The following is a 25,459-nucleotide window of genomic DNA, read 5'->3' as shown; positions in this document are numbered from 1 at the left end:
GAGATTTGTCAGTTGCTTTCCACAATTTTAAATTTTTTGATAAAGTGCTTCACAGTCATAAAAAATGAAACCACACCATAATTCTCTGATCATTTGGTCGAAAGAGTGTATAGAGGTTGTAGTCAATGTGTGACACCATTTTTTTACGTGCCCTTCAAACACGAAAGCAAACATCCCATGGGCAATGTCATCCGAGGGGACATCATGCCTGTCATAAAAGCCAGCAAAGACAATTGTGTGTCTGAACAAGGGTGTTCCATTATCGCCACTGAACTTATATCTTGAAAAGCTATCTATAACATTTGTCAGCACATTGAAATCAACAAAGTGAGAGAAAAATGCAGGGGTTGTGATTTGGACATAAATCATGAAAGATGTGCAGAAATTCAAAACAGACTTCAAGGGTTCATCTTGTCATCTGGCCCTCCTTCTAGCGCCAGAAATGTTGGCAGTGTTGGACCTACCAACATTTAGGGGATCTCCCCGGTAAGAAGTCCCAACTAGACCTTGGACCATTTGGAGTAGGAGTCCCAACAGTGGGTGGTCATGTAATGCCTTGACCACGGTAGCATGCAGAGGTAAGTATGATAACTTTGGGTTGAAGCAAGTGTGTGAGCTTGCAGTGAATCAAGTGTGATGCATGGGGTTTCTAACACACGGATGGGAAAAGGAAGTGTAACCCTTAGAAGTTTGTAATAGTACACATCTTGAAAGGAACACACAAGTGAAATGACATCATAATCTAAAATGCGGAATATTCCACAAATTGAAGTGACAGATTAATCCATCAACACAGATTCAACAAGATTCTTACAATTGCATATAAATTAGTTCATAAGACAATGTGTAATTTAAACAACATACATTGCTAAAGCAACTAGAATAGTCCAACTACAATAACAACATATGCATGAAAGTGTGTTGGCTTTGTTATTATTATTATAAGTGAAAGTTCCATCCATACATACACCATTGACAGCCACTAGCCCCAATAGTGGAACATTACAGTCAAGAACACCTACTCCTCCAAATAAGTATACTCGCTCTACGTTGTGGAGAAGCCAAGGCTCATCACAATACTCCCAAACATTTTCTAAGCCTAAGCCTAGCCAAAATCTTAGCTCCCAAAAGCATGTTCTATGAGTTATGAGGTTATATTTATAACAAAGGGTGGGGTGACCCTTGACATTCCCCTTTTTGACTCTTTGACTACCCTCATGACTCTTCAACTTCTTTACAAATAACTCATTAAATAACATGATGACCTTTCACATCCTACTAATGACACTTGGAATTTCACTTACAACATACTTACAAATAATATTACATTTTCCACATGTACCCATGTGAGACAAAATAGTCTAGAGACATCCTAAAAAGACAAAATACTATGACTCTGAAGCTTGGGGAAATACCAACTCGGAAACCTTCACTTGGTGCTTCTCGGTCACGTACTCATACCAAGACTAGTATTGTGTAATGATGTCCCCAAACTGATTGATGGTACCTTTCTAATAACGAACTCTTGCCTCCATAATATATGGGTATATGGTCTTGGAACGTGTATCCAACTTGTCTTGAAGCATGTGCAGCATAGTGTTGACCATGACAGGACCACCAATGTACTTTTTCATGTTATTTGCACTGAGCTCCAAGTCATCCCTGGTGGCCTCTCACTTTAGATGCTCCATGTACCTATCTATCTCTAGCTGGACTTGGTTCTTATGTTTAACCTCGATGAGGGGACCAATTGAAGGGATCATGTGTGTTCTCACTGTTATCACTCCAGGAAACTCTCTGAGGTTGTAAATCAGAGATGCCTAGTAACATGTAATATTCAATATTGTTCTCTGAACTATTGGAATGAAAGATAGTTTGGATCAAGTTAGATAACCCTTCCCGCTCTATTCACACTCGAGACATGCATGAACACCCCCAACAACACAAGGCTTTAGACTGCTAATGCTCAATAGTTTGTAGATTAATGGATAGATGGAGAACACTGGCTATGCCGGCAGATAGCATACATGGACCTATATGAATGGCTTAGCTACAGGTAGTAAAAGAACTCACTGACTATACTGGCAGATGCACATATAATCACACATATAAATGGCTATCCATAGGCAGCAAAGAAGCTTGCAAATCTAGTATATCAAAGCAGAGATAAGATGACGGTTATCTGGCCTTAAACACATAGAAAACATGAACAAACTGTTCAAGTGCAAGCATAGAACAGAAGAGAAATGGACATTAAACATGTAGCAGCAAAAGAAGCTTGTATTACTAAAGACTGTAGATGAGAAGCTTGAGAAAACAGGGGAGGTATAATCTCCAAAAGTTGAACCCTTGTTACATTTAGTTTTCTGCCTTTTGTAGGCCCTTTACAATGCTCATGAGCTTCTCTAGAAGGCTCGGAGTCTTAAACTTGTATGATCTGTCCCATAACCGTTTGATTCTCTCAATAGGCAGGCATGGCTCGGAGTTTTTCCTCTTCTGACAAAGGAATAACCATACTCAGATATTTTGGGCGGCCTGCTGTGATGTATGGGAGCTCCCTCGTGCCAAAGATACCCCATCATGTTTGTTAGGATGACTACTGCACTGGCAGGGTCGTTAAGCTCCATGATTTTATTTGATTTGGTTTAAGGTGTGTAGTGGCCCTTCTCCTTCCCTTTTCGGGTTCTATTTATCGGTCGTTGTCCCTCTGCCGAATCCTTCTTCTGGTATGTAATCATAACTACATAATTTCTTTAAGGATGGCTTGCTTCTTGAACCTACAATGGAGTGGCTATCGTTCCTATGAAATCCCTGCATGGGTCCTGTTGGAGAGGTAAATCCCCTCTGCGGACAGAGGCGATCCCACTAGCCCAAAATGGGTCTAGCAACAATCAATTAACACTACCATGCAAGTTCCTAGTTGCAAATTGAAAGTGGATTATGAGAACCAACCTGGAGTCCAACGCTAGTGTCATAGACGAGTTGATACTCTCGTTCCCTTGCTCCGGCGGGTCACGATCCTCACAATCTCCGCGAATGGATACCTTCACATGTAAAGAACGAAGCGAATACAAGCATAAAATCCACTAAAATACAACTATATATCAGTCAGAAAGGAAATAGATCAAACATTATCATAATGAACAGTAAGAGATCGGAACCATAATGATAGTCGTTTATTAATGAATAATTAACAGAGAAAGATACAACCAAAGTTCTGACATTGAACCTCTCCTCTGGCTGGGCGAGCAGCTATACATGTCTTGCAATAGACCTTCTCTCTCTCAGACTTCTGGCAGCATAACCTCCCTATGCTCCAAGACTCTTACTATCACTCAAGATAAGCATTATCACTTCTAGCATTACTCAAAAACTCCCAAAACTAGCTTGTCAAATGCATGAGGACAGACTTTTATAGATGGAGAAGGGGAGGAAGATACAATGCATCAAGACACCCATTATGGATTGGCATTATCTCCAAAAAGCCGCTGTGGATAGATGTAAGGAATAGATGATGAATCTCGACATCTAGAAGATTAGCTTTATCCTCAAAAGACTTCATGACTTGAAGGGAAAAAACATCCGGGCACGCGTTTGTTAAAAATCTTTACCAAACTTGGTTGGCGCAAGTGTGGTTCTAAGATAGAGCACCAATGGTCGCCCCCTCTTTTGAGGACCTCATTGATTGGCGCGGGTAGTACATTGTGGACCCGTGCTAATGGAAAAAGGGCACTTTTCAGGGATATTTTGCAGGAGGTGTCTTAAGGGAACATGAAGTACATACTTAGGGGAACACAATGCAAGTGTTTTTAGGTTATGTCACTGCTCACAGGTCCCGGAATGAGTCCTCCAAAGTACGGGAAAGGGGTAATAGGGACGGTGACCAATGGTGACAAATTATTGTGTAACAGGTCCCTTTTAGACAATAGCTGCAAATGTTACTTTTCTGTTATTGTGTCTGTTTGGGTCATAAACAGTGAAAATGCTGCAATACCGCTAAATCCCGCCCATTTCTGCTTCATTTGGACTTTAAAAGTCCTCAAGACTGGTTCAATTACTATTGGGTCCGACTTTGGCTTGCAATTCACATTAAAACAGGCTCTTCCTTTGTTTTTAATAGTTGACAAATATATGCAAAACTACCGCAAAACCACGAAAAATGGCTTTGGCAGATTTGAAATATATATATATATATATATATATTTAGCTTTAGAACCCTTTCGGATCCGAAAACCCATCGCAATCGGCGCTTGCCAGGCATCCTTTATATTTCCTCATATTTCACAATACACAGAAAATGCACCCGAAACCATTGAAAATGGCTCAAGCGCGGATTTGAAAAAATATGTAATGGAGTGTTGTGTGGTCGTCGGGTCCGGCCCATCGAGTTGGAGGTATGCATATGTTTAAAGCCCCGCCCCCTTGCAACTCGCCGATGCGATATCAGCGATCGCTCATCGGCGAATAATAAAGCCCAACTCTTTGAAATCGCCGATAGCGATATTGTCGCGAACCCGATAATCTATCAACAGGAATTAATACCACCATCGGGTCCGGCCCATCAGCGATCGCTCATCGGCGAAGTCTTGTGCCCTAATCGCTGCAGACAAGATAATCTATCAACAGGAATTAATACCGTCGTCGGGTCTGGCCCATCGGCGATCGATCATTGGCAAAGTCTTGTGCCCCAATTGCTGCGGACCCGATAATCTATCAACAGGAATTAATACCGTCATCAGGTCCGGCCCATCGGTGATCGCTCATCGTCGAAGTCTTGTGCCCCAATCGCTGCGGACTCGATAATCTATCAAAAACAACTTATAATGCCATCGGGTCCGGCTTATCGGGTCGGAAACATATCATGTGAAGGCCCTGTCCCTTTGTAATCGTCGATAGCGATATTACCGTGGACCCGATATTTTATCAGACATAATTTATAGCGCCATCAAGTCCAGCCCATCGGGTCACAAACATAAAAGGCCCATGCTCCATTGGAAGTGCCGATAGCGATACGTCGATGCGATATCGGCGATCGCTCGTCGGCGAATAATAAGGCCCCTTTGGTAAGTCCTCCATTGCGATACGCCGATAGCGATATGGATCGTTGATCGGCCAGATCCAACAGCTGAGATTAATGTGGATCCATAAGCCTACGCTTTTGATTTTAATATGGTTTTTTGGGTATTTTCACCTCCCGATAGTGTAATTATGCCCTCCAAAGGGCTTTTCTCTTGCAACGTTTTTGATCGGTGGGAAGCTTTTTGTCATAATTTGAGGATTTGAACCGCAAACATGGATCTTGGGCATGATTATAAGTATATTTGCAGCCTTTGAGAGCATTTTGAATCCATTTTTTATCCTTTTGCATAGCAAAGCTAACACTGGCTCCTTCTGGGGATGAGATCCTCCCTGTGAGGTCTCAAGAACCTGCAGATCAATGCCTTTCCAGCAACAAACAAATTAGCCAAAATTCCTAGTGTTCCATTGGGCATGGAGTCTACTACAGCTATACTAAAAAACTTATAAAAGCACAATATTTACAGCTTTTAAGGCCCAAAGACCTTAAATCACATAGTTTTTCAAAAACCGCCCATTAACTGGACCATCAAAGACAAGTTCTCCTGCCATACTTTTCAGTATGAAGGTATTGTTCCCTTGAATCTGTGAAATGATGAAAGGGCTTGTCCAGAGAGCATCAAACTTCACATGATTGCCTTTCTTTTCTTTAAAAGCATCCCATTTCATGACCAAATCCCCAACCTGGAAATTGTTTCTCTTTGTCTTCCTTTCAAAGGCTTCCTTGACCCTTTGTTGATGTGTTGTAGCTTTTTCAATCAGCTGCTCTCTGATCTGATATAATTATGTTAAATCAGTGATTCTGTTGGCCATATCATCTTCTTCATTCTGCGCTGTTTGGAGCAACTTTGCCACAGGGAGGGTAAGTTGAATGGGAAAAACAACATCAGTACCATATACCAGCTTGAAAGGAGAGCAGCCTATGGATCTTTTGATGGTCAGTCTGTCTGCCCAAAGTGCATATTTGAGCTTGGCATCCCAATTCTTCTTATTATCCTCTAACAGCTTCTTAATAATCTTGATCATACTTTTATTAGAGGATTCTGCTAGACCATTCCCTTGGGGGTAATAGGAGGTGGAATGAACAAGTTTAATGCCCATTGAATCACACATTTCCATCAACTCTTTTGCCTTGAAGGCTGCTGCATTATCTGTTATAAGCTTATGTGGGCAACCAAATCTGCTGAAAATGTTTTCTGATAAAAATTTCATTACCACATTATGATCAGCCTTCCTTGTTGGGATTGCTTCAATCCATTTTGTAAAATAATCAGTGGCAACTGATATCCACCTGTGCTGGCCACTAGAGTGTGGGTTGATTTCACCAATGAAATCCAAGCCCCACTGCTGAAAAGGTCCTTTTGCAATTATTGGCTTTAGGGGCACCTGTCACAAGATTTAACAAAAGAAAATGCATCAGAAAATAAAGAGGGCCAATAGTACCCAGCTCTGAGAATCTTTTGTGTTGTAGTCCTCCAATAATGATGTCCTCCACACATGTTGTTATGGAATTGCTGCATAACTTCTATTGATTGTTCTTTGTCCAGGCATCTTAAAAGCACTCCAGATGGATCCCTCCAATAAAGCAAGCTATCATTTATGCAATATTTCGTTGCCTTGAGCTTTAACGTTCTTGCTTGACTTTGAGATAATTCTGAAGGAACTTCTAGCTTTAGCAAGAAATTAATTATTGTGGCATACCAGCTACATGAAGCTAGGTTCTCGGCAACTAACTGTCCTCTCTGTGTTTCAGAAGTTTCATGCTCTTCTACTTGACCATTTTCTGCTACATTGAACAATAAATCCATGTCCAAAGACCTTTAATTTTCTTTAGCCAACAGTTTAGCAAGCCCCTAACCTCTTACCAGCTTGGTGGGCTTCAGCTCTATGTTGAATTCTATCATTTTTGCAATCCATTTCACTCTTTTTCCATCAGCATCAGGCTGTGTTAAGACATCCTTTATTGCAGCAGAAGGCACATATGCAACTATTTTGGAATGCAAGATGTACACTCTGAAAGCTTTCAAATATTTGATAAGAGCATAAGCTTGCTTTTCAATAATATCATACCTTAGTTCAGCATTCCTCAGATTCTTGCTGAAAAAGGCCACTGGATGCTCTTGACCTGCTTCATCTTGCTGCAACAGGACAGCTGCAAGGGTGTCGTCAGAGGCAAAAGAAAATATGCGGAACTCCTTGCTATAATTTGGACTGATTAAAGTGGGAGCCTCCATAATTGCCCTTTTAATGGACTCAAATGACTTTCTCGCTACACGATTCCACCTGATCTCTGACCCCTTCTTCAACATAGAGGTAATATGCTTCACAAGTTCTGCAAAATTTGGGATAAACCTCCTTACAAAATTAATCTTGCCTAGAAAAGATTGGATGTCCTTCTTCAATCTCGGGACAGACAAGGCCTGTATCGCTTTTACTCTTTCTGGGTCAATTCGGACACCTGTAGCAGAAAGAATATGTCCCAACAACTTGCCTTCTTCTAATGCAAACTGTGACTTCTTAAGATTTACTGAAATCCCAAACCTTCTGCACTTCAAAAATACTTTCTTCAAATGTTGGACATGGTCTTGATGGCTGCTGGAGTATACTGTTATATCATCCAGGTAGATAAGGACAAATTTATCCTTTTCTCCCACAAATGCTATATCCATAGCTCTCTGAAAGGTGGCTCCAGCATTCATCAACCCAAAAGGCATCTTGGAATACATAAAGGTGCCCCAAGGAGTGGTGAATGCAGTCTTCTCAAGATCATCCGGATGCACAGCAACCTGATTATACCCTGAAAATCCATCCAAGAAAGACATCATTTTGGCTTCTGAGACCTTCTGCAGCAAGTGCTCCATCTTGGGTAGAGGATAATTGTCTTTCTTGGAGCATTTATTTAAGTTTTTGAAATCAAAACAAAGTCTGATTTCTCCACTTTTCTTTCTCACCACCACTAGGTTGGCTACCCACTTGGAATATCTGAGAGGGACTATGATTTTGGAAGCCAACAACTTTTTTATTTCTTTTTCAATCAAAGGGATAAGCATAGGATTTATTGGCCTCAGCTTCTGTTTGAAAGGTATGGTGTACTTCTCTAAAGGGATTTTATGCTGGATTATTTTCTTATCATAGGTTTTCAGGTCACTATATTCCCAGGCGAAGACATCAGCAAATTGCTTCATTAATGTGCAGTATTCAGCACTTTGGTCAGCAGATAAATGAGAAGATAGCTTTATATATCTAGGCTGACCTGGACTCCCTATATCATGCTAACAGACTACAGATGAATCTTCTTTTTGGGCAGCTATGTAGGGTACATCATTTTGGTCAAACAGTCTTTCTAGAGGAATTAGACCCTTAGGAATATGATTGCTCGGAAGCTGAATAATGCTATCCTTGCCAATTTTGTTTCTAAGCTGGGATTGGGGGTTCTCTTGCAAGGCTTCGTTTTCTTGGTCAATTTACATTTCGGAAAATTCATCAATGACTTGCAGAAACCTATTTATCTCATCGTCATCATCAAAAACTTTCCAATGCTGGACATTATCAGGCAAGGATGGTCTAAATTTCATTTGGACTTCGTAAACCAGCCTGGGCAGCATGGGAGGGATAAATAGACTAGCAGACACAGCAAGGGAATCAGCAAGCTGATTCTAGGCTCTAGGAATATATGAAATACAAAAATAATCAAAAGAGTCTCTGATCCTCCATACCTCATCTCTATATGCTTTCAACTTTGGGTGCTTCATTTGAAACATTTTATTTACTTGCTGAATGATCAAATCAGCATCTCCAAATATTTTCAGATTCTCAATTCCTCTGTCTTTTGCTGCATTAAGGCCCAGTATCAGAGCCTCATATTCTACTATATTATTGGTGACTTGGAAGGCCAGCTTAAAATACAGTTGTGTGCTTTCTTGTTTTGGAGATATTAGCACCACCCCTGCTCCTGCAGTCTCCTTGGAACATGCTCCATCGAAGAACATCTCCCAAACCTGATTTACTTGCTTCCCCTCAGCCTGAACAATTGGTTTCTTGAGCTACAACGAGGCCTTCTGAGATTCTTCAATTTGGAGGATACATGCTCCAAAATCAATGTCCACTGCATAAATAGGATGATTAGAAGGATTCTTTTCATCATTGATGATGTACGCCAACTGTGCTTCTCTATACAATCTCCTGCTTAGAAATTTTAGCAGGCAGTGACTCGATCATTCTGGTCATTTTATCAATTTTGGTATCTAAGGATGGAGCAAAGGAAGAAGAAGCCTCGCCTCTCTGCCTCCTCCTATCAGTGTGGCTTTTGAGCTTTTCTGTAGCCATAATGTTAGATTCGACCTCTAGTGTCGCATCCTACATTTCAGCTAGGGTAGCACATCTTCTTTCTCTTAACAACAAACAGAAATCAGAGTCAAAGGCACTGGCGTAGGCAAGTTTGGCAGAGGTGGGGGTAGGCTTTACCTCGGCTGGTATTTTACTATACATACGGTTGAATCTTTTATTAAAATCAGACAAGGATTCCCCATTTTCCCTCTTCAGGTTTCCAAACTCTGTATGATAGTATAGCAGGTCCTTTTTATCTCCCCAATGTTTTAGGAACGTATCATCTAAAGCTTCGATATCTGCTATAGATCTTGGGGCTTGTTCTCTAAACCATTTCCTAGCCTCCCCATCTAGACTTTGGACAAAGACTCTCATCCACACATCATCTTCACTAATATCCAGATTATCAGCATAGCTATAAAATGACTCTAGGTGTTCCTCAGTAGTGACACCTTCAGTCCCAGTGAACTTAGGCATATACTTCTGATATTCTCTAGTGGGCATAGCATTCAAAGGAGTGGGTAGTATTAGAGGTCCATACCTAGTGGCTATGATTCTTTCCATTTTGGTGGGTGCTTGCAGACCTGCCATGACTGTGGTGGCTAAAAGGGTACCAAGAGTCTGAAAGACAGAAGGCGGAGGAGTGATCGGTAAGACCAAAGGAGTATGGTGAATAGGAGGTGGGGTTCCCTTTGGGCTAACCACAAAAGGAGAAACTAAAGAACAAGGAACTTTATGAATTTCTAAGAGCTTTTCTTCACTGCTAGTATTTGAATCTGTACTCTCAACCTGTATTTGTTCTATTGCAGGATCTTGCTGAAGAGATATAGAGTATTGTTTAGGTTTACCTGAACCTGATGCTCCTTTCTGCAATACTTTCTTCTCCTTGATGGTCTTTCCCGGTCAGGTGCTGGGTCAGCTTGCGATTTCTGAGGATTTCTCCGAGTATGCCTCACAAACTGAGCCAGAATTATGAAGTGGAGTCGCCAAGAGGTTCGGCCTCCAGTAGAGTCGCCAGATAGATGATTACAACCAAAAACGTGCCCAGACTTTGTCTATCATCAAAGTTGGGTCTGTGTCGTTTCCCAGGGAAGCTGAGCTTCAGTTTCCAGTTCCCCGGCAACGGCACCAATTATGTTATCACTCCAGGAAACTCTCTGAGGTTGTAAATCAGAGATGCCTGGTAACATATAATCTTCAATATTGTTCTCTGAACTATTGGAATGAAAGATGGTTTGGATCAAGTCGGATAACCCTTCCCGCTCTATTCACACTCAAGACATGCATGAACACCCCCAACAACACAAGGCTTTAGACTGCTAATGCTCAATAGTTTGTAGATTAATGGATAGATGGAGAACACTGGCTATGCCGGCAGATAGCATACATGGACCTATATGAATGGCTTAGCTACAGGCAGTAAAAGAACTCACTGACTATACTGGCAGATGCACATATAATCACACATATAAATGGCTAGCCATAGGCAACAAAGAAGCTTGCAAATCTAGTATATCAAAGCAGAGATAAGATGACATTTATCTGGCCTTAAACACACAGAAAACTTGAACAAACTGTTCAAGTGCAAGCATAGAACAGAAGAGAAATGGACATTAAACATGTAGCAGCAAAAGAAGCTTGTTTTTACTAAAGACTGCAGATGAGAAGCCTAAGAAAACAGGGGAGGAATAATCTCCAAAATTTGAACCCTTGTTGCATTTAGTTTTCTACCTTTTATAGGCCCTTTACAATGCTCCTGAGCTTCTCTAGAAGGCTCAGAGTCTTAAACTTGTCTGATTTGTCCCATAACCATTTGATTCTCTCAATAGGCAGGCATGGCTCGAAGGTTTTCCTCTTCTGACAGAGGAATAACCATACTCAGATATTTTGGGTGGCCTACTGTGATGTATGGGAGCTCCCTCATGCCAAAGATTCCCCATCATGTTTGTTAGGATGACTGCTGCACTGGCAGGGTCGTTAAGCTCCATGATTTTATTTGATTTGGTTTGAGGCGTGTAGTGGCCCTTCTCCTTCTCTTTTCGGGTTCTGTTTGCCGGCCACTATCCCTCTGTCGAATCCTTCTTCTGGTATGTAATCATAACTGCACGATTTCTTTAAGGATGGCTTGTCGCTTGAACCTGCAATGTAGTGGCTATCATTCCTATGAAATCCCTGCATCGGTCCCTTTCAGACAATAGCTGCAAATGTTTCTTTTCTGTTATTGTGTCTGTTTGGGTCATAAACAGCGAAAACACTGCAATACCGCTAAATCCCACCCATTTCTGCTTCATTCGGACTTTAAAAGTCCTCAAGACTGGTTCAATTACTATCGGGTCCGCCTTTGGCTTGCAATTCACATTAAAACAGGCTCCTCCTTTGTTTTTTAATAGTTGACAAATATATGCAAAACTACCGCAAAACCACGAACAATGGCTTTGGCAGATTTGAAATATATATATATATATATATATATATATATATATTTTTTTTTTTCTTTAGAACCCTTTCGGATCCGAAAACCCATCGCAATCGGCACTTGCCAGGCATCCTTTATATTTCCTCATATTTCACAATACACAGAAAACGCGCCCGAAACCATTGAAAATGGCTCAAGCGCGGATTTGAAAAAATATGTAATGGAGTGTTGTGTGGTCGTCGGGTCCGACCCATCGAGTCGGAGGTATGCATATGTTTAAAGCCCCGCCCCCTTGCAACTCGCCGATGCGATATCGGCGATCACTCATCAGCGAATAATAAAGCCCAACTCTTTGAAATCGCCGATAGAGATATTGCTGCGGACCCGATAATCTATCAACAGGAATTAATACCGTCGTCGGGTCCGGCCCATCAGCGATCGCTCATCGACGAAGTCTTGTGCCCCAATCGCTGCGGACCCGATAATCTATCAACATGAATTAATACCGCCGTCGGGTCTAGCCCATCGGCGATCGCTCATCGGTGAAGTCTTGTGCCCCAATCGCTGCGGACCCGATAATCTATCAACGGGAATTAATACCGCCGTCGGGTCCGGCCCATCGACGATCGCTCATCGGCGAAGTCTTGTGCCCCAATCACTGCGGACCCGATAATCTATCAAAAACAACTTATAACACCATCGGGTCCGACTTATAGGGTCGGAAACATATCATGTGAAGGCCCTGTCCCTTTATAATCGCCGATAGCGATATTACCGCGGACCCGATATTTTAGCAGACATAATTTATAGCGCCATCGGGTCTGGCCCATCGGGTCGCAAACATAAAAGGCCCATGCTCCATTGGAAGTGCCAATAGCGATACACCGATGCGATATCGGCGATCGCTCATCGGCGAATAATAAGGCCCCTTTGGTAAGTCCTCCATTGTGATACGCCGATAGCGATATGGACCGTTGATCGGCCAGATCCAATGGCTGAGATTAATGCGGATCCATAAGCTTGCGCTTTTGATTTTAATATGGTTTTTTGGGTATTTTCACCTCCCGATAGTGTAATTATGCCCTTCAAAGGGCTTTTCTCTTGCAACTTTTTTTATCAGTGGGTAGCTTTTTGTCATAAGTTGAGGATTTGAACCGCAAACATGGATCTTGGGCAAGATTATAAGTATATTTGCAGCCTTTAAGAGCATTTTGAATCCATTTTTTATCCTTTTGCATAGCAAAGCTAACACTCACCATGACATCCAAACTCTTATACAATCATGCATATGAGGCATGTATGCTGGTGACGAATGGTGCAAGTTTCTCATAGTTTTGGATCAACATCTAGACCCTTTCTTTCTCCATCTCTGCCTGAGGCTTCATCATCTTTGGCAAGTGAAGTGAGGCCCCTTTATACCACATTTTCCACTCTTGCATATGGGTGATGGCAGCATGTATGTTCCTGCGAGTTTGAATAAACTCTTTGCCCTGCTACTATAAGCCATTCACATGGACAACTGCTTTATGCACGGTGATGAATCCATCATAGAGCTTATGCATGGTAGTCTCAAGTGTTGATACTTCATCAAGTATCGCTTTCCTCATCTCTATCATTGTGGTAACTCTGCTCTTCTCCCTGAGTTGTTCTGCCTCTTGCCTGACAGCCTGCAAGTTCTTTGCCATTTGTTCATTCTCGACCAGCAGGAACTTAACATTTAACCTTGTGGCTCCTGCATAGGCCAAGGTGGTTATTGGGAGCGAGATCCCCCAACGGTAATTTTGGGGCTAAAAACCCATGTTTGAGTTAAATTTTGTAATAAAATGGTAAAGTCTCCACATTTTGTGGTCACGGAGTGCGAAGGTGTGATGTTTCATAAAGGGTAGTCCGCCCCTAGTTTTGTAAAGTAAAAGATTGTATAAAAATAGCTAAGCTATAAGTAGTTTTAAAAAGACAAAAAATGTTGAATAATGTAAGAGAGTCGTAGTTCTGAAGTAAGAAGTCTAATTCTTGGGTCATAGCGTAGGTAGAGGCTCTGCAGCTGAGTGCGCAAAGGCCTAGAGTACAAGTCCACAGTTGAGTGCACAGACCCATGTAGTTGTGTGTGCAGGGTGGACAGAGTTTGTAAACACTTGGAAGATATTAATAAAGAAAGATATTCTACAATTCATGTATCTTGTTCTGTTGATGCATCTTGATATGTTATATATGAATTTCCTTTATTATGTTTATATGATGGGCAAATGAATACAAATACATAGGATAATTGAACGCGATCAAGGATATCTGTTTATGTAGTGTTAATTGTAATTGTTTGATAAGATATGCAAACCACTTAGACTAATTGGGGAATCTACATGGCACACTGCCACAGTAGCGCAAAAGTACCTGAGCAGACAGCTAGGGCTGCGTGAAGGTCGATAATACCCTTTCGCGGAGGTATTAGAGGACAGAATAAAGGGCTCATCTTACAAGCCCTATAGTGAAGTGATCTGCGCGAAGGCAGGGATAGAGGGAATCAAACGACATCACAACCATCTCAGGGTGGGAAACTTGGTTCCAGCATCCCCCCATACTGCTTCGAGTGAGACTTCGATCCGTGCTCCGTGGACTAATGCCGAAAGGGCCAATAGTGTAGGGATTTTTTTGGCTAATTAATGTTGAACCTGGGTCAAGCCCCCTCAAGCTAACAAATGGTTCTGTTGCTGAGACCGGAATCTGCATAAGAGATGTGTGATGTTGTATCACTGGAATCCATCTAAGAAGGAGATTAGAGACTGGTTGAATAGGAAGACCTACGAATTCGTGGCACAGGAGAACAAAAACCGGTGACTTACAAAGAAACAATGGTTGGACAGATACTTGTATATAGAGATCCATGAGATCTTTTTCTGCTCCTTCCCTATTAAGTTATACGAGTGGATCACGAAGCTAGTAGATATCCAAGGAAGATGGAAACTTGACGGTCTTATTGTTTGGACCCCAAAGCTAATACAGAAATTGGAGGCATTGGAGGATAATATCGCCCGCGCTGTTGATCATTGGCTCGATCGTGTCATAAGAGGATTTGTAACTGAATTTGTGGTTGACACCTTAGTCAGCTACAGCGAGGTGAAGCGGCACTTTTTCAAAGGATCGCGAGGTAAGTATGTAAAATATATGAATACCTGGATTAAAATGCTATTATGCAAAAAACGGATTATGAAGCTACCATGATGTTCGGGACTATGCGAAGCGGAAAAAATTACAGGAACGAAGGAAAAAAGGGTCCGGAGTATAGTCCATTGATTTCACCTTCGCGAGGTGACGAGGAAGAAATAGCGAAGATTTCTCTACGAAGTGCTATTCAGTTAATAAGACAAGGATTCTCGTGAATACCATCTCCACCCACACCACCTCCAACCTCACCAACATCGCCTCTAACTTCACCCGTACCACCTCCACCTCCACCACAGTTTAGAATGGCAAATACAGTGAAGTTGCCTTTGTTCAAAGGCTTGGGAAATGAGGACCCGGACCAATTCTGGTTCATTGTAAGGGCTATATGGGAAGATCAACGTGTTATAGATGATCATATAAAGAAGGCGACACTGGTTAGTGCTCTCCAAGATCGCGTGCTAACCTGGTATATTAAGTATTATAATGAAAACCTGAATGTTGGAGTGGCAGAAATCCAGACAGCTCTAAATAAAGAATTCAGTAGACCTAAATTTGAGGCGTAGTCAATTATGGGATTCAAAGAAATTGTGATGCAACCAGTTGAGACGCCTTGGGAACTAGATCAGAGGTTGAAATGTACAATCTGTGAAGCCAACATGAACCTAACAGACGGACAGCATCGCGAGTGGTTTGTTGCTTCGCTCCTACCACACTTAAGGGCTACACTGTCGTAACAGAAGATAACCACTCAGGCGGAGGCCTTGGATATTGCCATGAGACTACATGAAACTCCAATGCAAGATTCAAATCTAGGAGTTCGGCACATCCATGCGCAGTTGAAGAATTTGTGCCTTGAGATGCAAAGTTTGAAGTAGGACAGGACGGTTCGACCAGAGGTGCGTGAGGAGGTATGGTTCGTGAAATGCAAGAGTCAGGGGCATGACAAGGACCATTTCTCGGTCTTTGTGAACTATATTGTAGGAGGGGGATCAATGTCTTTAGGGCCAGAACCTCAACCAGGACCTAGCGCAGGGCCTGCATTATGGTGCGTTATCTGTCAGGTAGCCGGAAAACATGCCACGGATAACTATCACTTGCTACAGAATTTTGTACAGACACCTAAACAGCTGTTCTACAACTTTTGTAGGTCGGTAGAGCATGATGAGTGTGCTTGCAGGAGCTATGAATTAATGATGGATAGAACTCCCACACGCGGCCCCCACACCAGAGCGCAGGGATGGAGCGAATAGGATTTCAGGGGTGCGGATGAGGCCGAGGCAGAGGAGGATCTGGCAGAGATCAAGGACAATCAATTTTCTACAATTGCGAAGGACCAGGACACTATGCCCGCGATTGCGCTAATCCAACACGTCTGTCGTGCAAGTATTACACACTATTTGATCATGAAATGGAAGACTGTCCTACACTGATAGCTAGGATACGTGACAAAGGGGTGCTACCACCTCTGCCAACTCAGAACCTGCAGATGATGAGGTCTAAGCCACGCGAAGAGGATCCAAATGTAAATATAGTGCTAAGAAGTGGAATCGTGATGGGAGATGACAAGGGGAAGCATCCAGAAGACAATACATGGGTTCAAAAAGCTCTAGCGAAGGAGGATAAGTTCTATTTGGAGCGCGCACATAAACCTTCATGGAAGCTAAGAAGAGCTTTGCTGAGGCCTCCACCTCAAGAATCAAGGATAAGCCTGAGCACGAGATGGACCCCTCTATGCTCACAACATTCTTGGAGACCTATATGAAGTTACTGCACAATAGTAAGGCTGTGAAATGGTTATAAGAGCTCATCAATATATGTGCTAGAACCGCTCTGGGTGAGCCACGCATAGTACCAAAGGTTAGCAAGCATAAGGATGGGATGGGAAATGAGACTGACCACACAGATAGGAGAGTATGAGATGGATCAGGTTATTTTGGACCTGGGGTCAGACGCGAACATCCTACCGAAGAAGACTTGGGAACGAATGGGGAGACCTACACTGCAATGGTCTCCAATTTAGCTAAGGATGGCCAATCAACAAAATATCATCCCCATGGGGTGGCTACAGGGGGTGACCATGGATATTGAGGGAGCGAGCGCGCTGGCTAATTTTGAAGTAATAGAGATAGTGAATGACATTAATCCCTATATTGCGCTCCTAGGAATTGACTGGGCCACTGATATGAACGGGGTAATCAATCTAAAGAAGCGGAAGATGATCTTTGAGAAGAAATCACTACGCGTAATAGTACCTCTAGAACTACTGAGGGATCGTGTTATATGAAACTAGTCCACGATTATGAGAGCGATGATTATTTGGACTATATATATAAGATAATGATGCGAGATCAAGATTGGGTGAATCCCACCACGGATGGACGAATTACATGGGATCGCGAGAGTTCCTACACTTCAAACTCTGATGAAGGGTTAGATCATTGGAAGAACTGGTTACATGAAGTGACTACGCTGAACTGCAACATGATGACCTGATCATTGCACTGTGTGTCCTCAGAGGTAAGAAATATTCCTACTTATGATGGCCTGAATGAGGTAGATATCTTTTTGGATGCATTTGAAAGGGAGGTACCAGAAAAGCAGCGCTTCCAGGCGTTGGACTGGGCACTGCGCGCTACGCCCGCAAGATGGTGGGGTACGCACAAGGGAATCTTTGATGATTGGCATGAATGCAAGAGAATGATGAGAACTCTCTTTGGGAAGCCGAAGATGCGAATGACAGGCAAGTATGATGGGCAGGATGATCTACACGTGAATTTGGCCAAATGGACCCAGGCTTATGGAGAAAAACCCCAACATGAATGGGTGCACTTGTTCTATCACACCCTGGATATTGTCCCAATGAACTGGTATGTAGACACCAAGCTCCGCCATGGGACAGGCAAATGGGATATACTATGCAAGGGATTCATGATGACATTCAGTTTTGAGGACGGGTTTGACAGTATTGATGAAGCACTACAAGAAGTGAAAGCAACAATCTTTAGGATACCGTGGGATCCTTTAGACCTGATTCAGCCTGAATGGGCTACTCAATTGAGTCACGTGCTAGAATGTTATAATCTAACTGTTGAAGAAGAGGACGAGGAACCATGGAAGATTAACATTCCAAAAACAGAAGGTCATCACGAAGTTCAAGCACCGCAGATTGAGAACCCTGATATAACCGCACCATTGAAAATGAAACAAGTAAACATTGGTACAGAGGTAGAACCCAAATTCGCGAAGATTGGAGACTACTGGGACGACACAATGGTGGATAAGGTCATTGAATTTCTCTGTGAATACCAGGATTTATTCCCTACCAAGTTTACGAATCTGAAAGGGATAATCGGGGACCTAGGAATGATGAAGATTACATTGAAACCTGACGCAAAGCCGGTTAAGCAAAGGCCTTACCGTCTCAATCCAAAATATAAGGAAAAGGTCTGCTTAGAGCTAGACAAGATGCTCACGGCAGACATCATTGAGCCTATGGAAGAATCTGACTGGGTAAGTCCAATGGTGGTACAGGAAAAGAAGTAGAAGGATGAAATAAGGATATGCGTGGATCTCAAAAAGCTGAATGACGATTGTGTACATGATCCTTTCCCGACTCTATTCACTGATGAAGTGTTGGACAATGTAGGTTGCCAGGAAGCATATTCCTTCACTGATGGGTTCTCTGGGTACCACCAGATCAAAATCGCACTGGAAGACAGGAGCAAGACAACCTTCATGACTGAGTGGGGTTGTTTTCAGTACACTGTAATGCCGTTTGGGTTGAAGAATGAGCCTGCAATCTTCTCACGCGTAGTCATTGTTGCATTCAAGGAATTTATTCATAAGTTCCTAGAGGTATATTTTTATGACTGGACTATGTTTGGGTTGGTTAAATGCCATGTAGCAAGCTTGCGCCTGATGCTGGATACCTGTCGAAGATACTAGATCGCGCTCAATCTCAAGAAATGTCTGTTTTGTGTTCCTTTTGGGAACTTGTTGGGGCATGTGGTTTTTAGACAGGGACTAATGGTAGACCTCACAAATATCTCAGTGATACTAAACTTGGAAGCACCGAGGAGTGTGAAGCAGTTGCACACTACCCTGGGACATACGGGATATTACAGAAATTTTATCAAAGGTTATGCCCAGATCACCGCGCCTATGGAGAAATTGTTGAAGAAGGATGTCACATTCTATTAGAATGATGACTGTAAGAAGAGCTTGGATATATTGAAAGAAAAGATGGTCACCGCGCCGATTCTAGTCTTCCTGGATTGGAAGAAAGAGTTTCATGTACATGTCGACGTGTCATGTATAGCGCTGGGAGAAGTATTGACATAGGTTGGCGGAGAAGGCTTGGATCATCCTATCGCATTCGCAAGCTGAAGATTATCCAAAGTAAAGAAGAACTACTCCACCACCAAGCACGAAGGGCTAGCCATGGTGTATGCACTCCAGAAGTATAGGCACTACTTGCTGGGAGGCCATTTTAAGATGTATACAAATCACTCCACACTAAAGTACCTAGTCAATAAGCCTGTGTTGGGGGCGAGAATCTGCAGGTGGCTCTTATTGTTCCAGGAATATGATTTTGAAGTTATTATGAAGCTTAGACGACTGAACGCGGGACCAGACCATCTCTCGCTCATTGAAACAGGTGAAGAGCCCACTAATTTGGAGGAGTGATCGCCTGACGTGCAACTATTTGCAGTGTGCATCGTGGATGGTCATTTTGAGGATATAGTACATTTCCTAACGACAGGTACTGCACCGGAAGGATACACTGTCAGCAGAAAAATGAATTAGTGGTGCGTGCGGCGGATGTCTCTATCATTGTTAGGCATCTGTATAAGATGGGGACTGATGAGATATTGTGACGGTATGCACCTGAGTTCAAAAGAAGAAACATCCTCGCAGATGCATATGGGGGCGCCGCGAGAGGACATTATGCAGGGAGAGCAACCACGCAAAAGATTCTACGTGCAGGGTTGTGGTGGCCAACCCTCCATTAGGACTCAAAAGCATATTGTAAGGCGTGTAATGTGTGTCAAAGGACTAGTAGGCCATCACGGAGGGATGACTTTGAATCCACAAATGACGTTGCAACCCTTCGAGAAGTGGGTGATATATTTTGTAGGACCCATTCAGCCACAAGAAAAGACAGGAGCAAGGTACATTATCACCATGACGGATTATTTGACTCGTTAGGCAGAGGTGCAGCCGGCGAAGGATTGCATGGGCGCGACTGGTGCAAAGTTCCTATTTGAGCATGTACTAACGTGATTTGGCTGTCCAAATATCTTGATGAGTGATCGTGGTACGCACTTCCTGAATGAGACGATCAGCGCGCTGACGGAGGAATTTCAGGTATACCACCAGAAGAGCATGCCTTATCACCCACAGGCTAATAGGATGGTGGAAGCATTCAACAAAGTGCTTGAAAATGCGCTGACCAAGGTTTTCAATGCTCAACGAAGTGATTGGGACCTACGCATACTTGCAGTATTATGGGCTTATCGAATGACATGCAAGAAGTTGACTAGACAAACCCCCTTTAGGCTCGTCTATGGGGTTGAAGTGGTAATGCCTATGGAATACATCATGCCTAGTCTGTGCATAGCAGCGCTCACAGGTATGATGGATCGCAAATCCCTGAAGGAGAAGCTCGTACAGCTATATGAGCTTGAAGAAGAGAGATTTTTTACTGGATTTCACCAGCTGGTCCAAAAGCAGCGTGAAAAAGCATGGCATGATCGACATATTAAGCTGTGCACATTTAAGGTAAATGACCTGGTTTTATTATATGATAGTAAGTTTGATAAATTTCCAGGGAAGTTCAGGATGCACTGGTTAGGGCCTTATGTTATTAAGGAGATTACCAATGGAGGAGTGGTACAGCTGGTCAAATTGAATGGAGAACCCTTCCCCAGAAAGGTGAATGGAAGTCGCTTGAAGCCATACACCGGCAGTCCGGCCATGTGACTAAATGAAGGTAGCACAGTCTTAGTGCCCCAGGCAGCTGAAAGGAGGCACGGGACTATAAACTACACTACCCAGGTTGGGGAGTTGTGCGATTGGAGAATGGTACAAAGAAAGGGAGTGTAACTGGGTCCGCGGAAGCGTGGAGGGAGCTGCGCTACCCAGGGAGAAATCATGCAGGTCAACTAGAAAGTGACTGTTACGGTCACTGTTCATGAAAAGACGACAGAAGTGAGGCCAAATGGAGCGGGCGGTCAACATTTAAGATGAAATTTATGGCTTAGATCCTTGAAAATCTACCGCCAATCCAGCATTAATGAACCGATTTTGGGGGGAATGGTCGGATTTGAATTCAAAATGCCCTATAAATTACAAGTGGTTTTCCAGCAAGAAACACTTGGCATTTTGAGAATTGAGTTGTTGAGTTCTCAGGCGCATATGAATTGTGAGCAATACAAGCTTTTGATAGCTACTAAGGTATTTGAGACTTTGCTGATAGAAACACAGGAATTCTTGCATAAGATCATGTCCGCACCCCCAGAGGTTATAAATATCGAGCAAGTAGTAGAGGATCCAGCACAAGAAATGGAAACAGAGGCAGAAGTAGTTGCTCCAGAAGTGGCCGAAGTATTAGCAGAGGTCCCTAAATCCCTGAGAATGTCGAGACCGAAGCCAACCCCAACTAAGGAGACTGTGAAGGACAAGAAGGGCAAGCAGCCTGCTATACTGGTGCACGCATTGCCAAGGAGAAACCCACCAAAGCCCACTACACAGGAGAAAGGTAAGGCTATAAACCTAGAAGCAAAGGAGGAGGATATCGAAGACATCTCGATGGATGATGAGGATGTGGGAATGGAAGTAGAGGAGGGTGAAACCCAGGGTGCGAACTCTATTACGTAGTTCCCAGAGTATGTCCCTCCACGCAAGCCTAAATCCAAGGTCCCAAAGGACATTTATGAGAGTAAGACTCCCCTGCAAACCCCTCTGCTACTGGATGAAATTGCTTTCAACAGTTCGTGTTTGGCACAGTTGTCGATACTGAATCTTGAAGACTGGAACTTGGCGGACCACGAGAAGTTCCTACACATGGTGACCAAGTAGCTGATGCGCCACATCATAGACACAAATACAGGAATGACCGCATTGGAGCCGGAAAGGTAGCTCAAAGGAGTAGAGAAGCCAGGGTTTCTCAACCTATTCTGGGTGTCGCACTATAACCGCACCCCAGTGACAGTTTTGGTTATCAAGCAGCTGTTATGTTTGGTGCATAATGGGTTTCTACGGCTGGAGGAGCTGATACCCATCACAGATATGTTAATTCATTGAATAACGTGCTTGTTGTATATAGGTGAGAATCTAGCAATGATCTTCAGTGGCAAGGGTGGCGAACAGGCTCTTGCAGATTCAATGAAGGAAAAATGCAAGTTGGTGAAGAAGTTGCACAAGTACGCTATCTCCAGCATTTGTGACCCCGCTGTGAAGGTAGCAACACAGATCCTTGCAGGGAAGGTGATGCAGACGTGTCATGTCGATGAGGTGTCGGCGCCTGTCGTTGCGCTCGCACAGCAGTGCGCAGAAGGAGTCCAGTTTAACTGGTCAGACTACCTTCGCGAAGAGTTCCTGGCGAACTGCCGCGAAGCACAAGAGCAAAGCAAGACATTCCACTATGTGTGGCTCTTGCTATCGATTGTGTTGGTAGCGTGGGAGCTACTAGAGGATAGCCAGTTCCCTTCGGTCGCACCAGACCTCCCTAAAGCAGCGAAGTACACTTCGTTGTGGATGACCAAGGACGCACAGTGAGTTTGAGACAGCAAGATCTTCTGGATCTTGATGGAGATGAATATCAGGATGGCCATCAATCGCAAGTTGTGATTGTCACCCACGATGTACGCTAACCTACAGATCTATGCCGAGTTCAAAGCTGATTTCCATCGAGTATCTATCAGGGCGTGGAAGGACCCTACGCAGAAGTGGTATGACTTGTCGTATCTGGCCATAGATGACGCCATCGATGTGGTGCTCGATCAATGGTTTCCAGAGTGGCGCACTACCATGGATTTGGCAGTTGGTTGAAGCAAGTCCACCACACAGAAGGAGGAGGAGGCCAAGCTGAAGATGGTGCAGCTGGTCGAAAAGAGGAAAAAGGAGGCCACTGAGAAGGCCCAGGGGAAATAGGCATGTAAATAGATAGGTGGAACAGAGTGTCGCTCTAACAAAGGCGTGCGGTCGCCTTCACCTAAGATAGAAGAGGAAGAAATAGAACAACATGGCACAGACCCTCGGGAGACGTCCGCCGCATTAAGCACCCAAGAAAGCTGGAGAAGGGAGGGTCCAGAAAGAAATCCAAGGTGACCAAGACCTCGCTGGACCCTATCACATTGACGAAGAGTGGCTTACATGATTTCGGTGACACAGTCAGATATGTCACCTCGGAGGCCCTGCAGCAATTTGAACAGCAGCAGCAGATCATACTAGGGGCTATCTAGACCGGGTTGCAGGAGTTACAGACTTGCGCGTCGTAGGCTGGTATGGTGTCTACCAGCTTGGCCATCGGCACTTCAGAGGCTGCCGATATGTTGCGCATGAAGGTTTCCAGTGCAATAGTATTGTCAGATGGAGCACTGACCACGGACAATGAGGCTGACAGGCCCATTGTCAGCACCTTGAAGGGAGTTGGGCTGAACCTGGCAGCACTTCCTCGTGAAGCACTCCACCTCTTGTAGCATGGAGTAATTGCATAAATGAGGGCCCAAGAGCACCGCGCCCTCCAAGTGATCAGCAAAAAGCAGATCAACAATGAACACATGGCCCTATAGAGAAATGTTGGCATCAACGCTGAGACAGAGGCAACCAACCAGAGAAAGAAGATCATGCAGGTTGTTGAGGAGGCATGTAGAATGGTCCCAGAGTTGGCCATTCCGGAGGAAAAGCCAGTCTAGGTACGCATCCGTAAGTTGGCCACAGGGGTGCGCGACACTCGGACTGAGATGGCGTGGGTTCAGCTGGGGTTGAACCTGCAAATTACCGAGTTACAATTGAGGGCCCAGCCCGTCACACCGCCAGAAGTAAAGGAACAATGGGTGACCACTGTCACAGAGGCAGTCATGGCGGTGGAAAGTGCAGTAGTAGACTGCATGCAGTTGTTCGAGCAATCATTTGAGATCTTGACAAGCTTGCAAGAGGGCCCAAATCTATAGAGGCTAGAGACGGAAGTGTGTGAGCTACAACAACGCTACGATGAAGTTAAGGGCACAGCGTGAACCATCACGCTGACACAAAGGTTAGCCAAGTTGTAGGAGGTCAAGGAGCTAAAGGAACAGGTGGACGCAGCGCTACACAAGGAAGCAGTGTTGAAGGCATGACTAAGCCCAGGCTAGAGGAAGCTTACGCAATCATAAGAAATATTGAAAGCAAGCTTGCGACTATGTAAGCGACACAACAAAAGCTTTAGGCTGATAGCGCCAGAGCAGTGACCGAGAAGATAGTGGAAGATGTGAAGCAGGCGGCAGCTCAGTGCACGGTCGAGGTAGAGGTCATACAGGTTGAGTTGGATAGGATTCACACTTTCGTGCCTACCAGTGACTCAAGGACGAGTCACGATGTTTGTGTTGGGGGCCTGTTGGGAGCAGGATCCCCCAAGTGCAGTTTTGGGGCTAAAAGCCCATGTTTGAGTTAAATTTTGTAATAAAATGGTAAAGTCTCTGCATTTTGTGGTCGTAGAGCGTGAAGGTGTGATGTGTCATAAAGGGTAGACTGCCCTTAGTTTTGTAAATTAAAGTCAGCTATAAGAGATCTACCCATGGTCCGCGGACCATGGGATTGTATAAAAAGAGCTAACCTCTAACTATTTTTAAAAAGACAGAGAATGATGAATAATGTAAGAGTCGTAGCTCTAAAGTAAGAAGTCTAAGTCTTGGGTCGTAACGTAGGTAGAGGCACTGCAGCTAAGTGCGCAGCGGCCAAGAGTAGAAGTCCACAAATGAGTGTGCGGACCCCAGCAGATGTGTGCGCAAGGTGGACAGAGTTTGTAAACACATGGAAGATATTAATAAAGAAAGATATTCTGCAATTTTTGTCTTGTTCTGTTGATGCATCTTGATATGTTAGATATGAATTTCCTTTATTATGTTTAAATGATGCACGAATGAATACAAATACATTGGATAATTGAACGCGATCAAGGATATCTGTTTACGCGATGTTAACTGTAATTGTTTGATATGATAAGCAAATCACTTAGACTAATTAGGGAATCTATGTGGCACGCTACCATAGCAGTGCGAAAGTACTTGAGCAGCCAGCAAGGGCTGCGCAAAGGTCAATAATACCATTTTGCAGACGTATTAGAGGACAGAATAAAGGGCTCATCTTGCAAGCCCTAGAGTGAAGCGATCTCCGTGAAGGTAGGGATAAAGGGAATCAAATGACATTACAACCATCTCAAGATTCGGAAACTTGGTTCCAGCATCCCCCCATACTGCTTCGGGTGAGACTTCGATCCGC

This window comes from Pinus tabuliformis, chromosome 9 (genome assembly GCF_031772625.1).
Source record: "Pinus tabuliformis cultivar Carrire ecotype Pingquan chromosome 9, CPIR1, whole genome shotgun sequence".
NCBI lineage: Eukaryota > Viridiplantae > Streptophyta > Pinopsida > Pinales > Pinaceae > Pinus > Pinus tabuliformis.
The sequence above is the reverse complement of the archived record's forward strand: the minus strand, read 5'-3'. Positions refer to the sequence as shown.